A 19,429-nucleotide genomic window follows, 5' to 3' on the forward strand; every position below is an offset into this window, starting at 1 on the left:
CCTTGCAATAGCTCATTGAGAAGTGTTGTTCTTAAACTGTTCGACAATTTGCTCACGCATTTGTTCAAAAAGTGTTGACCCTCGCCCCATCCTTGTTTGTGAATGACTGAGCATTTCATGGAAGCTGCTTTTATACCCAATCATGGCACCCACCTGTTCCCAATTAGCCTGTTCACCTGTGGGATGTTCCGAATAAGTATTTGATGAGCATTCCTCAACTTTCTCAGTCTTTTTTGTCATTTGTGCCAGCTTTTTTGCAGGCATCAAATACCAGATGAGCTAATATTTGCAAAAAATAAAGTTTTCCAGTTTGAACATTAAGTATCTTGTCTTTGCAATCTATTCAATTGAATATATATTGAAAATAATTTGCAAATCATTGTATTCTGTTTTTATTAACGATTTACACAACGTGCCAACTTCACTTTTTTTGGTTTTTTTTTATGTTCCTTTAACATCGAAACTGTAGCTGCCATTATGATGTGCAGTGCTTTTTTCAAATTACCGTAAGTCTTGAACTATAGAAAGTATTGAAATTGTTGGAATCTGCGCTTTCGAATGATATACGAGTTGTTACGGTAATCTACGTCACAGCCGCTCAGACGAGGCACCAAGCAGTGTGGGCAAGGTTTGTTTCCACAGAGTGTTTCCAGAGCGGCCAGCCTGAAAAGCAGGTGTCAGGGACAGACACAGAAGCAGATTTGTACTGCAGAAAAGTAATATTATATCAGATTGTAGGTGTTTTTTTAACGTTTGTGTTCATATTTTGCCGTGTTTGTTGCATTTGTGTTGCATTTCGCTTGATTGTATAACGAGGAGGTGGTCTGAGGAAAACAAGAGAAGTGACGTTCATATGTTGTTAATATTTAGTGTTTTATCGTTTATATATTAGGATTGTAAATCCCACATTCTTTATTTTCATGTACATTCCGGGTGTCTCATTTGGTTAAAAAAAAAATTACAATTCCATTCTGTTTTTTGAGGCGGTCTGTCGTAAAGTTTTTAGCATTCAATCTGACATGATTGTGAGTGTTTGTATAAGTGTTCCTGAAAAACACACACACACATATATATATATATATATATACATATATATATATATATATATATATATATATATATATATATATATATATATATATATATATATATATATATATATATATATATATATATATATATATATATATATATATATATATATATATATATATACTGTATATATTAGGGCTGTGAATCTTTGGGTGTCCCACGATTCGATTCAATATCGATTCTTGGGGTCACGATTCGATTCAAAATCGATTTTTTTTTTCAATTCAACACGATTCTCAAATTAAAAAACAATTTTTTCCCTATTCAAAACGATTCTCTATTCATTCAATACATAGGATTTCAGCAGGATCTACCACAGTCTGCTGACATGCAAGCAGAGTAGTAGATTTTTGTAAAAAAGCTTTTATAATTGTAAAGGACAATGTTTTATCAACTGATTGCAATAATGTAAATTTGTTTGAACTATTAAATGAACCAAAAATATGACTTATTTTATCTTTGTGAAAATATTTGACACAGTGTGTTGTCAAGCTTATGAGATGCGATGCAAGTGTAAGCCACTGTGACACTATTGTTCATTTGTATTTATTTTTTATAAATGTCTAATGATAATGTCAATGAGGGATTGTTAATCACTGTTATGTTGAAATTGTAACTAATATTGACACTGTTGTTGATAATATTCATTTTTGTTTCACTACTTTTGGTTTGTTCTGTGTCGTGTTTGTGTCTCCTCAATTGCTCTGTTTATTGCAGTTCTGAGTGTTGCTGGGTCGGGTTTGGTTTTGGAATTGGATTGCATTGTTATGATATTGCTGTGTATTGTTTTGTTGGATTGATTAATTAAAAAAAAAAAAAAAAAAATTTTAATAAATGAAAAAAAAAAAAAAAGATTTTTAAAAAATGAGAATCGATTCTGAATCGCACGTGAGAATCGCGATTCGAATTCGAATGGATTTTTTCCCACACCCCTAATATATATATATATATATATAAACTGTGTGTATATATATATATATATATACATATATATATATATATATACATATATATATATATATATATATATATATATATACACATACATATATATATATATATATATATATATATATATATATATATATATATATATATATATATATATATATATACACATATATACATATATATATATACATATATATATATATATATACATATATATATATACATATATATATATACATATATATATATATATATACATATATATATACATATATATATATACATATATATATATATATATATACATATATATATATATATATATATATACATATATATATATATACATATATATATATATATATACATATATATATATACATATATATATATATATATACATATATATATATATATATATATATATATATATATATATATATATATGTATATATATATATATATATATATATACATATATATATATATATATATATATATATATATACATATATATATATATATATATATATATATATATATATATATATATATATATATATATATATATATATATATATATATATATATATATATATATATATATATATATATATATATATATATATATATATATATATATATATAAATAATAAATGATGAATGGGTTATACTTGTATAGCTCTTTTCTACCTTCAAGGTACTCAAAGCGCTTTGACAGTATTTCCACATTCACCCATTCACACACACATTCACACACTGATGGCGGGAGCTGCCATGCAAGGCGCTAACCAGCACCCATCAGGAGCAAGGGTGAAGTGTCTTGCCCAAGGACACAACGGACGTGACTAGGATGGTAGAAGGTGGGGATTGAACCCCAGTAACCAGCAACCCTCCGATTGCTGGCACGGCCACTCTACCAACTTCGCCACGCCTATATATACATATATATATATATATATATATATATATATATATATATATATATATATATATATATATATACATATATATATACATATATACATATATATGTATATATATATATATATATATATATATATATATATATATATATATATATATATATATATATATATATATATATATATATATATATATATATATATACATATATATATACATATATACATATATATATATATATATATATATATATATATATATATATATATACATATATATATATATATACATATATATATACATATATATATATATATATACATACATATATATATATATATATATATACACATACATACATATATATACACACACATATACATACACACACACACATATATACATGCATGTATATATATATACAAATATATGTACAGTATATACAAATATATATATATATACAGTATATATATAATAATAGACATATATTAATATATATGTACAGTATATATATATACATATAATATATGTGTGTGTATGTATATATATATATATATATATATATATATATATATATATATATATATATATATATATATGTATTAAAAAAAATATATATATAATACATATATATATAAATACAATACATATAAATGTATTTTGTTCAGAAGTTAATATTGGATGTAATCAGTAAAGTTTTACGATTCATTGTAGCAACTATCCTTTCAGACAATGTGCAGCACTTATTTCTCAAAGTCAATTCTGACAAAAAACATTATCTTTTTCTTCACTTTCTTCCTTACACGACTATTTCTTTTTTTTTTCTGCCTTTGTTTAGTTCTCCGAGACATGTCAATCGCTTTGTTTGCTCTAAACACAAGAAAGTTACCTGTGATTGGTCAGACCGTGCCGAGCTCAAGAACATGGCTACTTTCAATATGATTTGCGTATCTATGACGGGGTGTGGTCTGCCAAGCCACGCACACCTCCCCAGCTGATTTTAAGTTGATTGCGATGTAACAAATAAATGTGCTTGGATTTATCTAACACTTTAATACATCTGAATTTTTACTTGCGTAAGCTGTTTTCGAGATTTGAACGTATGTCTATTTTTAGGAAGAAATCCATGCAGCCGTAGTTAGATGAGGCCCCAGGTGCTTATATACTAAAGAAAACTGAACTTATTAGAAAGGAGATTAAACATAACGTGTCCCAGTCCCAACTAGGTTCTATTAATGCAGACACAAATAAATATACGACGGATAATGCTCTCCAAAATAATAAGAAATAACATTAGAGGAACTCCTGTGACCCGTAAATGGGACCAAACAAACAACATGTTTACTTGACCCACCTCCTGGGAAACTTATCAAGGAACTGTTTTTAATATTAGGACCATCAGTGCTAAATATTATTAACTTATCAGTTTTCCCTGTCACTGTTCCCCAAGCATTCAAAACAGCGGTTAAAAATCTTATGCTCAAAATAAGGATTCTGACCTGGTAAACTACCGGCGAGTGTCCCACCTTCAATTGATCTCAAAAATCCTCAAAAAAATAGTTGGGACAGTAGCTAAATGAACACTTAGCGTCTACAATCTCTGTGAACCCTTTCAGTCCGGTTTCAGGGCAAATTACTCTACAGACACAGCCCTCGCAAAAATGACTAATGATCTATTGGGAACTATGGATGCTGATATGTTGCTGCTACTTGATCTTAGTGCTGCTTTCAATACCGTCAATTATAACATTTTATTAGAACGTATCAAAACGTGTTGCTATGTCAGACTTAGTTTTTTCTTGGTTTATCCTATCTTACTGACAGGATGCAGTGCGTCTCCCATAACAGCGTGACCTCAGAGTATGTTAAGGTAACGTGCGGAGTTCCAAAGGGTTTGGTTCTTAGCCCTGCACTGTTCAGCATCTACATGCTGCCTCTAGGTGACATCTTACGCAAATACGGCATTAGCTCTGTTATGCTGATGACATCTAACTCTACATGCCCCTAAAGCTGACCAACACGCCACATTGTAGTCATCTGGAGGCGTGTCTAAATGAAATCAAACAATGGATGTCCAGCAACTTTTTGCATCTTAGCACTAAGAAAACGGAAATGTTGATTATAGGTCCTGCTAGACACCGGCACTTATTTAATAATACCACTTTAACATTTGACAACCAAACAATTATACAAAGAAACACGGTAAAGCATCTCGGTATTATCCTTGACCCAACTCTCTCATTTGAGTCGCACATTAAGAGTGTTACTAAAACGCTGAGATTGTTATTCATGCGTTCATTACGTCTCTTCTCGATTACTGTAACGTATAATTTTCGGGTCTCCCTATGTTTAGCATTAAAAGATTACAGTTGGTATAAAATGTGGCTGCTGAACTTTTGACAAGGACAAGAAAGTTTAATCATATTACGCGTATACTGGCTCACCTGCACTGGCTTCCTGTGCACTTAAGATGCGACTTTAAGGTTTTATTACTTACGTATAAAATACTAAAGGGTCTAGCTCCATCCTCTCTTGCTGATTGTATTGTACCCTGCGTTCCGTCGAGAAATCTATATTTAAAAAATTCCGGCTTATTAGTCATTTCCACAGCCCCAAAAAAGGTATGCAGGCTATAAAGTGTTTTATATTTGGTCTCCAGTACTCTGGAATGCCCTACCCAATTAGAGATGATACTTCAGTAGAAGCATTTAAGTCCCATCTTAAAACTCATTTATATACTCTAGCCTTTAAATAGACCCATTTTTTAAACCAGTTTATCTGCCCTCTCTCTATTCTGCTCTGCCCCCCTCGCCTACGTGTAGAGGTTTTTAGGTGGCCACGGATCAGGTTCCACGGAGGAACGCTAGCTGTTCCAAGTACCTAAGGTGGACCACTCCTCTGTGCATTATTTGGTGACGCCTCTGCGCTGCTGACGTGTGTACATGCAAGAGATCCACTGTTGGCCTCACTATGGATTGGACTCTCACGTTATTAACTGTATCCACTCGGCAACCATTGCTGTGGTCACCTGGCTGTGCAGGCCTTTGAGACATTTGTGATTAAGGGCAATATAAGTAAACTTTTATTGGTTGATTGAAATAATATTTGATTGATTGATTGATTATAGAAAGCAGAGACGATCGATCAGCCACTGATCAGTATTGGATTTTTATGAAAAAGTATGTGATTGGCCAAATACCTTGTCTTTTGGCTGACAGGCGGCTCACAGCTCACTGTGTAATTCCATAAACAGTGTGAAGTCGCTCCCTTAAGTTATTAATAATCACTTCCGTTGAGGCATATACACTTCATTTCCTAAAGTATCTTTATCTATTAGCATTATCTCTGGAGGGCGAGTAAGAAGAGCAAGCCAGGAGCAGACAGGCTAATTTCTGCACTAGCCGCTAAATTGGCTTGAAAACAACAGCAAGAAAGTAGTAGTATAGTAAAGTTTCAGAAGTGTAGATGGATGTTACAGCAGAAAGTAAGCATTATTAACAGGAAATTAATAAGTAGATTAATAAGATTCTAGAGATTCCCTGAACACAGGAGGACATTGTAGGGAAAACCAAAGGATTAAAATGGATAGTACCTTTTGTTTAGTTACTATGCACTATTGATAGGGATGATGTTTGATAAGAAATTATCGAGTTTGAGCCCCTTATCGAATCCTCTTATCGAATCCTCTTATCGAACCGATTCCTTATCGATTCTCTTATCGAATCCAAATAGGTTGTTGTATATGGAAAAAAACACACAATATTTGGTTTAACAAAAGCTCACTTTTATTTTATAAGAAAGAAAAAATAAATAAATAAATATTGACTGTTGTTACCCCCTAAAAAAAATAATAAAAAAAAATAAATATTGACTGTTGTTACCCAAAGTATATTAAGTGGGATTTTTCAGAAAAACAAATATATACAGTAACACAAAAACAACCTGTCTCTGTGATCACTATAGGTGTATAAATAATACTATAGTGTTAAATAAAATCAGTCCCTTGGGCACAAAACTGAAAATAATACAGCTCTCCAAAAAGTGCACTTCTGCTGCTATTGGAACATCCTTCTGGGGTCCATCAGTGTGGCCTCCTCCAGGAATGACTGCACGTCCTTGTCCTGGAGGGAAAATGAGGGACAGACACAGCATAGAATTAGGGGGGAAATTAGCTGAATGTGAAGACTAGGGTGTCTGTTATTAAGTCTTTAGCATTAGTATGTGGAATTAAATGATGGAATTAGACTTAGACTTAGACAAACTTTAATGATCCGCAAGGGAAATTGTTCAACACAGTAGCTCAGTTACAATGATGGAAAGTGTAAGGATGGAAAGGACAATGCAGGTATAAATAGACTAATAAAGCTATAAAAAAATCTAACATATATACGAATATATACATAATATGTGTACAGAATAATTTATATACAGATATATTATATTATGTCTATAACATATATACAATATAAACCAATGACCATGTACAATATTACAGTATATATGACAGCAGCAGCATAAAATAGAGAGTAGGTCCAGCAGGAAATAGAAAATAGACATTATAAACAAAGAGAAGTAGCTAACATGTCAGGTGTCAGGTAATAGGCAGATGTCATCTATTGCTGTATGGCGAGTGATTATACAGATGGATGGAGTACGGAATGAAGGAGTTCTTGAATCGCACAGTGCGGGAAGGAAGTTGAAGGGATTAAGTAATGAAGTTAAACATTGTACTGATATGATCCACTTTAAGAGGGTGTTCAAAATAATAGTGCTTACGAATTATGAGAAATACTTTCAACCTTATTGAAAATAAGATATTCTTCATCCCAGTATATTAATAATGACTGAATTAATTAATTACATATTACAAAACTGTTGTATATACTAATTCACAGATGTTATTTTATTATAAAAAGGTCAGTGAATTATGTATATATTTGTAAACGCTCTGAAGTGGGAAAGGGGTAGGATTAAATAAGCTTTACTTCTTCCTACTCCTTTTCAGACATGATGTAAAATGAAATGATATGAAACTGTGATGTGTTATGCTGTAAGTGTGTTCATGCACGAAATGAACTAAAGAAAGAAAGAAAGCACTAGTTTATTAGACAGACCTGCAAACTCTGGAATGGTGTAGGCTACAAGATAACGTTAATGTTATCAGACACATACAAAAAGGCTAACGTTAACGTTACCGTTAGACACTGACTATGCTTAGGTAACGTTAGTCTAGCTAACATTACTGCAGTCCTGGTTGACATAAGAGGTAACCTTATTTTAGCCTAAAGGCTATGAGTGAGCAGATATGGAAATTAACCGACAACAGTTAACGTTAGTTACTCACCAGCACTCTCACTGGAATTGGCGCTGCAGCTTGAAGTAGAGGAAGAGGGCTTGCTTCGTCATCTCTGTCGCTGCTTCTCCACGACACCTTTCTCGAACGTTCAGGTTATTTACGGCCTGAACATGTTTCATCATGCTTGTTGCGCTTCCCCCCTCACATGAGAGCGAAGCCTGGCAATAATTGCAGATAGCCGTTTCCTCGTCTTATTTTTTTGTAAAATGAAGCCATGCCTTGAGGCGTTTTTTTCCGGCTGCTTCTTTTTTTTTTTTTTTTTAAACCTTTATTTATACATTTCGATTACATACAGACGAGAAACAAAAACAGTACAGAACAGTACAAAAACAGTACAATACAGCGCCAGGGGGTTGTAAATTAAAAGTAACTAAAATAGAATTCAAAAAAGTATATATATAATAAACCTTGTTGCTGCTTCTGTATCTGCCGCCTAATGACTGAGCTACGTCATTTTCTGGGACGTGCCACAGGGCATTTCCTGTGAGATGGGATTCGTTCCCGGGGATTCGAATAAAGAACCAACTCTTTTTCTTTACTATAGTGGCCTCGATAAAGGGAACCGGTTCTCAAAAAGGGATTTGAGTCCATGGAATCGGTTCTTTTCTTATCGAACAACCGGGAGAACCGGTTTCGAACATCATCCCTAACTATTGACTTTGTTTTGATCGAACAATTGTATGTAATAAGAGAGAATAAGGAACTAGTGTAAATATTATGTTGATATGTCAATAGCACTACCCATAAATACATTTTTAAAAATTACAATTAATACATGCGATTGGTATCGGTCGATCTCACTCGTGAGTCATGGATGATCAGCATAAAACCCTGATCAGAACATCTAAAACATTTAAAATATCAAATTCTTGAATCTGTGCATGGAGCGTTTTTTTTTTGTAAAAGAAGACAACTCGTTTTGAAAACAAAAAGCATCGCTATACTTTTTAGTATTAATGTAACTGTCACTTTAAAATGTCTTAAAAACATTGCATGACAGTAAATACAGCTTTGATAACAATACGATACAATGCAGGCATACTTTTGAATATATATCCGAGTACTTAGGTAAACTATGTTTACTGTAAGTGTGCAGGCCTGAATGGGTGTGTGTATACTGGATCAATATTTTGACCCCTGCATTCTCTGAGCTGTTGTGTAAATACAATACTGCTGACATAGAACATTTGTTCCACCAACAAACACCAAATGACGTCTTGATTTTTTTACATCAAATTTTAGCTCAACGACGACAGCGTGACACTCTATGATACGCTGCACTGTGCTGTGTGTATTGATTATTGATTAGGGTTGGGGGGAGTCGTATTACAAGAGAGCATCATGACGTGGGCAGTGTGGTGCATCTTGGTTTACGTCGGCTCTGCACCACTCATGACACGTCTTAAAGGATCCTTCTGGATGAGCCTCTTTAGTAGGAATTACAGACAATTTAGAAGGATTTCATGAAAATGACGGGAGACGATAATTAGTCAGGAAATGTGTGCATGTTTATTCATATATTATAATAAATGTATAAATTAGTACACACCCAAATAACATCTAGGAGTGTCCCGATACAACTTTTTCACTTCCAATATGGTGCCAATATTGGAACCTTGAGTAATGGCTGATACAGATATTGATCTGATATGATGTCAGCCCGAATCATATTTACTTGTATTATTTTATAGTGTGGAATGTTAGAAAAGGCTTAAGCAAGTGGAATTAGTTAAGAAAACAACAGTGGTAAGTATGAAAAACACTAACTTATTCATTATAAACTGTCTGGAATGGATTTATGCTGTCTTTAAGTTGAAGTGGAGTGGTAATTGGTATTTTTTTTGTGACACCTAGTAGCCAAAGTAATTCATTAAATAAAGCTCATGACGTAGTAAAGTGAATGATGCGGACACGTTTGTTATAGGATACTTTTTAATACGCATCTGCCATGGAGACATTGTATGTGTAAGTAACACAAAACTTTACATATTTGTTACTTGTTCATATTGACAAATGTACAATTTTAGAGCGCAATATTGTTCAATGAAGGACACTTATTACGTATGTCTAGTATGTCTACCTTGTGTGCTATTGTATGCCCATCTGTTGCGTAGCTGCTAGCTCCTAGTAGCCTATAGCCTACCATGTTTACTTTTTGTAAATGACTTGACTAAAATATGTCCATTTTTGCACAAGTAAACACACTGCAGGACTGCCTGTATCAGAGGTGTTAGATGGAAACTGATATAATCCCATACTTGTTTTTTAATTTTCTTTCCAATATCAATATTGGATCGGGACACCCCTGTTAACAACAATATCTCATAAGACTGAGTACACCCCTAACTTTCCCAAAAACTTTTTATCACAGTAGACATTTTCGAGGGACAACACTGTAGAAAGCAAACATGGATATACTTTAATCAGTGCACAGCAAGCCGTTAGGGGCGTCAAAAAAATTGGTTTTCAAATGAATCGTGATTTTTATTTGTAATGATTCTTAATCGATAACAGAAAAAAAATTAAAAAATTGATTTTTTATTTTATTTTTTTAAATCTGTTCAGTCCAGCCACCTAGGCAAATCCTATTGTTGATGTAAATGCCCATATCTAACGTACAGATTTACTTTAAAAAAGAGAAGTGTGGGATACTTCTCTTGTTGCCTTATTTGTATTTGACTTTATTAAATGTTTGGGTAACATTTTATTAAACAAAACCAGTTTTCTTTTAAGTAATATTGAACTTTATCAGAGTTGTGTATCGATTTATAGAGGAATGTAGTTAATCATAGAACTGGCACCCAAAGTTATTAAAATAAATAGATTTTGAATCGAGAATTGTTTTGAATCAAGAATCGATTCTGAATCAAATTGTTAGCCCCACGAATCGAATTGAATCGTGTGATTTCCAAAGATTTATAACCCGTATAGATTTAAAATTCACTAAAATGGGTGAACACAAACATTATTTGACACAAATGTATTCATGTCACACAAAAATCCTGAAAGCCTTCAAGCTATTGTCAATAGTGAATTAGTTAAGGTAGATAATTGGTTTAAATGTAATAAATTATCCTTAAATATAAATATAACAAACTTTATTATACTTCGTTCAAATAGAAGCCGTAAAAACTTTGATAAGATACTGATTAAAATAAGTGGTAAAGCATATGAGAGAGTTGAGAGCACTACATTCCTTGGTGTATATATAAATGGATTTATACATTTCAAAAGCCATATTGAATATTTAATGAATAAATTATCTAAATATGTCGGTCTACTCTGAAAATTGAGGCACTTTCTTTCTCTTAACGCTCTCCTAATTCTGTTTTGGATTCTATTTGAACCACATACAAACTATTGCGATGTCGTATAATGTAACACGTATCCCAGTTATCTTAAAAAACTGGAGATTCTTCATGGGCAAACTTTAATGCTCCCTCAAATCCTCTTTTTTATGGGTACAATCTACTGAAGTTTACGGAGTGCAACAGATTCCACAGTGCTTGTATTATGTATAACGTAGTATATGGATTAAATTCTAGACTCTGCCAGCTCATTCCAGTGACCACTACTTCTTATAGATATAACACTAGAAGTAAACCTTTATTAAGAGGGAAAAATCTTCATCTAAAGTGTACAAGCTTTAGTATAGCCTGTAGAGGCTTGATGATCTGGAATGAGATTGATAGCTCTATAAAAGAATCACATTCTTTAAACATTTTTAAAAAGCGTTTTTAAGCTAAATTTATTGCGACGTTATGCTTAGTACATTTAGCACACCCCTTATGGTTGAGGAATTCACATTAGTCGCATAATTTTGGTCTTGACCTCTGTATGTACGATGAGATTATTGCAAATCTTCAAGATGCAACCTTTTAATCAAATTTGAATAATAGGATATTGAGACTGATTTGGTGGATATAAAGCGTCCTTTTTTGTTTATGAATGAAATTGTAAATGGGTATTTGGTGGGTAGATTTTGAAATGTATTGTATTTTTGGGGATAGGTAGATTGGCAACAAATTGGCCCTAGTGTGTGAATGTGAGCGTGAATGTTGTCTGTCTATCTGTGTTGGCCCTGTGATGAGTTGGCGACTTTTCCAGGGTGTACCCCGCCTTCCGCCCGAATGCAGCTGAGATAGGCTCCAGCACCCCCGCGACCCCGAACGGGACAAGCGGTAGAAAATGGATGGATGGATGTATTGTACTGTATTTTGTATATTATATGATGATGTACAGTATATTTTAACTGTGGGTCCCTGTCCATAAGCTGTGTGCTTCTAAGGACTACCTTTTCACAGAACTGACTCTGATATTAACAAAAGAAACAATAATGAAATACAAAACTATGTCTGTCTGTAAATAAATAAATAAATAAATAAATTGTTTAAAAATAATCTGGCAACAGTCGAGCATAGTGATTTAACAGTAACATCTGGGGCTGCATCTTGGGAGCTGCGGTTCATTGAGGGGAACAGGAACTCCCGACATTGTGTTGAGTCATTTGCAGTGATTAGTAAATCTATACTGCTGTACACTGACTACTCCTAAATATATCCACACTGATATGTTTGCTCTGATACAGTTTTTGCAATGAATGCACGATACTGAAAATCTACGTATCACGTATTGTAGTCTGTATCGCTTAAGTCCGACACAATGTCATCTCCTGACGCCCCCTCCTTCCCCTCTTGCTGCAGAGAGGGCTGCATCAGCAGGATTTGCTCTCCACACGCATCCGTCTTGCAGCCCCTCAGGGGCACATAAACCGATGTTGAGTATTTAGAGCGTCCTGATCAAACAAAACAAACGAGGCAAGGAGACCAAAATGTTGCTTATTCATAACGCTCGGTTTGTTTCAGAGGTACAGCTCGGCCATTGACGATGATTCACACAAGCCTCCACTGCAGGCCGTTACAACTGCGCCTTTTTCTGCTGTGTCACGCCGTGACTTCTACCACAACGCATAGAGTGACTACAGAAACACAAGCTGTCTTTCTGGAAGGGTGCATGCATGCAGGCTGCTCTTCAGGGACGGGAGGAGTGAATCATCACTAGATCTCCCTAAACAAGCTGCTCAGATATTACATACAGCGCTCACAAACAGCAGAGGTCTTCCCTGTTACACACCCCAAAATGTACCTTATACCTCCCTTTGGGAACTTCAATTAACATGGATTTTTTTTTTTTTATTGACAGATGGCCGGAAATACTAACAAAGATAAAATACTCCTCAGGACAATCTTAAATCCTTTCCATAATAGGCTAGATGTGAATGTATTTATGTGGTATTACACAATGTTTTCCGCAAGACTGCTATCTATTTGTCATGTGGGTGGAAGTCAACAATGTAATCGTCTAATTTGCATACCTGGCCATGACGCATGTGCATGAAAAAAACAAATATGTTAAGAAATGCAAATGAACTTTCTTCTGTTGCTTCTTGTTTGTTTTATTTAATGTCACAAACCAGAGGCTGTGACTGCTCTAACATGGGGAAGGGTTCAAAGCAGAGCCCTGCCTGCTGCTTGGTGATACAATACGATGCGATACACGCGTTCATGTCAGAGTCTCCAATAAGCTAGATTGTTGCTTGTCGCTTTTTTAAAAAGTATCTATAGGAGTTTGAATACTTGCCTAATATAGCGACATAGTCGCTTAGTGTAGAAGGGGCCTAAGTTGGCAACACTATTTCCTCCTGCTACATCTTCCTATTCTCTGGCAGACCAGGTGTGTTAACAACAGCGGTTACGAGGCCATCTACTGTATGGAGTTGTAACGACAAGCTACGTTCTTAAACAGTCCCATTATAATGTGTTTATGAGCGAGTAGGTAGCACCATACTATTTGTGGCGGCCTAGGTTTAGATATAACGAGCCGCCACAAATAAATTACCATATGCAAAACACTGGAATATATATATTTCACTATTTTATGTGTAACTATATACTAAGTATTCGGAGTGCTGTAAAAAAAACATTGATTCATATTTGAATCGTGATTTTTATACATATTGATTCTGAATCAATTCAAAATGTTCAATAACCTTTTTTTTTTTAATACTACGTCGTACGTCAGCAGCCAAGATAATCTTTTGTAACCTGTTTTGAAAAGGATGTATTACAACCTATATACCAAATAATACACATTATTAAAAGTATTGGTTTAAATTGTAGAATTGTGTTGAATCAGTAATGAATTGTGAATCGAACCATCACTGTGCTAAAAGGCAACAGTGGTGCCATTTACTGTACGGAGTTGTAACGACAAGCTACATTCTGAGACAGTCCCATTATAATGAAATGTATTCATGAGCGAGTAACTAGTGCCGAATGGATTTGTGGTGGTCCACATTTATTCAAGGCAAGCCGCCAAGAATAAATTCATTCAAGCAAAGCACGGTACAATACATATTTTACTATTTGATATAAATATATAGAAAATATTAGGGATGCTGTACAAAAATCTATTCAGAATCACGATTCTTATAAATTACAATTCTGAATCAATTCAATATTTTCAAGAATTGTTTTTAGAAATACGTTTTTAGGCCATCTCCTGGCTTTATTGGTTGTGCGTATACATCCGCAGCCAAGAGGAGCTTTTGTAACCTGTTTTAAAAATATTTTAATATAATATAATTTATATACAATACATTGAGAGAATCGCTTTGAGTTTAGAATCATGTTGAATCTAAAAATGATACTGAATCGAATATTTTCACCCCAAGAATCAGAATCGAATTGAAACGTGAGTTGGTTAATGATTGGCATCCCTAACAAATATATACAAAATATTATGTAATAATTTTTATTAAATCAAATAAAATACACTTAAGAATAACTTGGAAGAATACAAATTGTTTACTAGAAATAACAATTTATTTGTTAGTCATAAATTAAGTGATTGTTAATTAAGGAAATTGAGTTACTGGTAAATGGCCATGGCTAATAATATGGTATGTACTGTATATACATATTATCATTGTTTATTACTGTCAGCTTTTGAAGCGTTTCACCTAGCAGAAGATGTGAGATAAACACAATGTAAGCAAACTAGTAAAATGCATTGTCATGTTACTTCATGGCAGACGCTACACATGAAGCTTCTACAAAAATCCTCTGCTTCAATCAGTCAATAAATTCACAGCGTCGGTCAGTGCGAGTGTAAAAGTCACGATGTTATGACCATTAAGGGGTGAAATTTATTGTAAATTAGCAGCTCATAAAGCTGAGCTGAAGTGCTGACTCAGTCTTGATTTTATGGCGGACTGCACCTGCCTCACAGTACTACTGCACTTGCCCTGTAAAAATACTACACCTTATACTTCATTAAGGAAGATGTTGTTGTACATGTGTAAGAAATTAAACATTGGTAAAGCTGGAGCTGTTAAAGGGCACCTGTGGTATCCTGGTCTGAGTGCATGTTCTAATCTGTACACTGATCATTAGATTATAGCGCATGCAGATGAGTGATACGCTAGGTTGTTACAGCGATGAAGCAGATTTGATACTCCTGGCAAAACCCTGAACAATTCATGTGTCATGGGGGAGTTGCTCAAGAATGCAATATAAAGTTTTGATGTGAAGCAGAAAAAGGGATGAATATCCATGTTTTTTTTGGACTGTTTGCAAACATGAATATCAATTAGTGTTGATTTGTAATATTTGCAAAGATAGTACAGATGGCGCTATCTGCAGGGGGCGCTAAATACGGAAGAGGTCGCTGTATGACAAGTACAAATAACGTCATGAAGATGCTTTGACAAGACATCATATTGTGCAACGGCATGTTTATAAGAACAATACTGTACAATAGTGATGGGTCTAACAATCCTGAGGCATCAAAGCATTACGAAACACATGCAGTGATACTGTGTGCTTTGATGTGTGTGTCACTTTAAAAGTGCCATTGGTAGTAATGTGGCCAGAAATGGTACTGCAATCTCGGTCAAAATTCTGTAGTCCCCTCCCACTCTCCATGACTGAGGTTGCCAGATACGCAGCCGAATCCAAATCCTACTCCAAGGAACTTCAAATGGCAATCGACGAGTCCTAAGCTGTAGGTTCCTTTATTTTATGCTTCTTGCAAGATGGTTTACTAAGTAATTATGCCACATTTTACTGATGTCAATTAGCCAAATGTATTTGTAAAGTTGCGCAGCAAAATTTCCGTCGGTAGTCGGGACAGATTGTTGGCATTACCCTGCTAAAATGTCTAGTTTGACCGCACGGACCACAATCGAAATAATTATACATAGTAATGTATAATATATTATATATTGCATAGTCCTACTTTGATGGCAAGCCAAGGCCGACAGTAAAATGACCGCCACATTTCGTTCAGCATAACTCCATGTTGCATCCAACCTGACGCACTGCATTCTCTTCCATGTACGCACATCACCATCTTTCAGTGCAGAGTGCGATTCTATGAGCCAACCCACGTTACGCAAAAACCACATTATGCATAAATCATATAGCCTACTACCATGTCAATACACAAAGTAGAAAATCATTACATGTAATGCATTATATTGTGCCAAGCAAATACCACCCCATATGCGCCTGATGCACATACAGTACCAGAAACCGCAATTAGCCGTGCTAATGTTGGAACCCATTTCCTCAGCGTATCAGCATATTGAGAAGGAAATAGGCACTGACACTACCCATTTTCACATAAGTTTTATTTGTCGAAAATATACGTTTCCCTGTCAGTTGGAATACACATGGACATACAGGCATATATTTCCCCGTTAGCCTATATGTCGATGTGTCATTGACATTAAGTAAGCATTACACTAGTGTGATGGTGCTTCGCTCCTAAGCATTCGTTGCAGGAACGTACTAGCTGTTAGACAAGATCATAGACTATATTGGACAAAATAGTTTACATACGAAATGTCAATTTTAATTTATTACAAGTAATAACAAAACATAAATGCCTGACTTACCTATCAAGGAGGAAACTAGCAAGTTTGGCGTCAGATGAAAAAATCTTCTCCACCTTCAAATTTCTCTAATCTTTCAAGGCATCCCTGATACAATTCCTCGTTTTGTTCCTGGCTTTGTCATGAATAAGTTGAGAATCGTAACGACATCTTTCAGATTTACTAAGGTCTGACATGTTTAGTAACTTTACCAGTGGCAGTAGCTCGACGATGATGGCGGTGCATAAATGGCAACCTGGATGTGACAGACTCACAGACTTTTTAATTGGTCAAACGGTGTAGGGCGGGGCATCAAAACGAAAACAATAACAAGATTTCGGGGCTGTACATCTAATTTTGAAATGAGCATATCCCGGCTGAACTACCGTTATCAGTTATAAAGGTATTCGAAAAGAACATGATTTATTAATACCTTTTGACATATCTGGGCCATTTAATGATGACTTGACATTAAATTATTACATATGGTACCTTTAAGATAAAAACATTAAACTGCTGTGTCGTTTGACTGTGAAGTGCCAGTCAGTATTAGTCGCCATCATTGATCTAAATAGAAAAGGGATGTAACGATATGAACATTTTATATCACGATTTTAGTCACCAAAATTATCACGGTTGATTGATTATCATTATTATCATGGTATTGTTGCATGTGCTCAAAAATCACTCATACGTACTTATATACAAGTTTAATTTCAAACATACTAAAAATATAATAAATTATTTTAAAGAAATTGGAACAATTAAATACAATGACTAAACAGCCACACAATATACTTTCTTGGCAGAAGAAATATGTTATAGAATAATGTTATTCTGGCTTGTAAAAGTTTTTTTTTAATAATACAGAAAAAATGTGATGTCACACAAATACACTTCCTGTTGTCATATTGCTTCGATCGCTCTGTCTAAGAAAGCACAGCCTGTAGGTTTAATGTGCACAATTGAATATCTTAGTTACTCCAACAGTATTACAGTATATTAGGGTTGGGTATCGTTTGAATTCGAACGATTCCGATTCCGATTCTTTGTTTCAATTCCGAGTCCTGGCGATTCTCGGTTCCGGTTCTTTTAAGAGGCAGGGTCAAAAAAAAGTTTAGGATATTTTAAATGAGCTAGCTAACCTACAGTCTTTCTGAATGAAATAGTCTTGACATTCTCCATCAATTTTAATTCTATTAACTTTTTATGAACTTTACTATAAATTCCTCACAGGGCTGTTTTCAACTAGAATATAAATATCAAATCTATGAACTTGAATATAAATATTATAAATTATGAATACATTTTCCCAGGGGTACACTTTCCTCAAGAGAGCTTTATTTTTGAAAACCTCATGAAAACACATTTACACACACAAGTTTGTGTTTGTGTGGGCTCTGTACCGAGGGTGTCGTTGTGGCTTGTACAGCCCTTTGAGACACTTGTGATTTAGGGCTATATAAATAAACATTGATTGATGGATTGATTGATGATGCTGCAGGTACTTAAAAATGTTACCGTGCTCCCACTGATGGGCTAACCTGGTGCAGAAAAGCAAATAAACAATAAGAAACAACTTGCAAAACCCAGTCCAGATTAGCAGCAGGTACAGTATAAAATCAGAGACAGTTCTTGTTTAGGAAAATGACCATATCCGCCTTCTCAGGCAGGATGCGTGAGCGTTCTGGACAGATAGTGTCTCCTGCTGTGGAAAATACACATTCGCTGGGTGTGGAAGAAGCTTGAACGCATAAATAGGAGAAAGCGAGATATGACAGCAAAGGATAAGTCTTTTGTTGGTTCCACCGGACCACCACCATGCAGCAGGGTCGTCAGACATAAGTATCGGTGGAACGTCTTGGTACATCTGCAGCTCTCTCTCCACTCGTTTCTTGATGGACATGGAGCTCTGTTATTTCGCGGTTATTTCTTTTTTTTTTGTAAAGTAAAGCCACACTTTCGACCGCCGACGCCCGCTATCCATGCTTGAGCTTGACTGACTCGCTCGGCTATGCTAACACTTCCAGCGGTGGGCGCTTCTTTGTTGGTGTTCAGCGGCGTCTTCTTCCGGTTCGGCGGACATATTTTTTTCCGGTCGGCGGACTGGGTATCGAAAATAGGAATCGAAATTTAAACTTTTGAACGATTCCGGGAGAATCGGAAAG

The 19,429-nt window shown here is 34.6% G+C and overlaps 1 protein-coding gene across 6 annotated transcripts in view; it reads right to left on the reverse strand.

The window, feature by feature from the left end:
* Positions 1-19,429, reverse strand: part of wnk2 (WNK lysine deficient protein kinase 2) — a 103,653-nt gene that overhangs the window by 79,014 nt on the left and 5,210 nt on the right. The window lies entirely within an intron of this gene.

This window comes from Entelurus aequoreus, linkage group LG01 (assembly GCF_033978785.1).
Source record: "Entelurus aequoreus isolate RoL-2023_Sb linkage group LG01, RoL_Eaeq_v1.1, whole genome shotgun sequence".
Classification (NCBI taxonomy): domain Eukaryota; kingdom Metazoa; phylum Chordata; class Actinopteri; order Syngnathiformes; family Syngnathidae; genus Entelurus; species Entelurus aequoreus.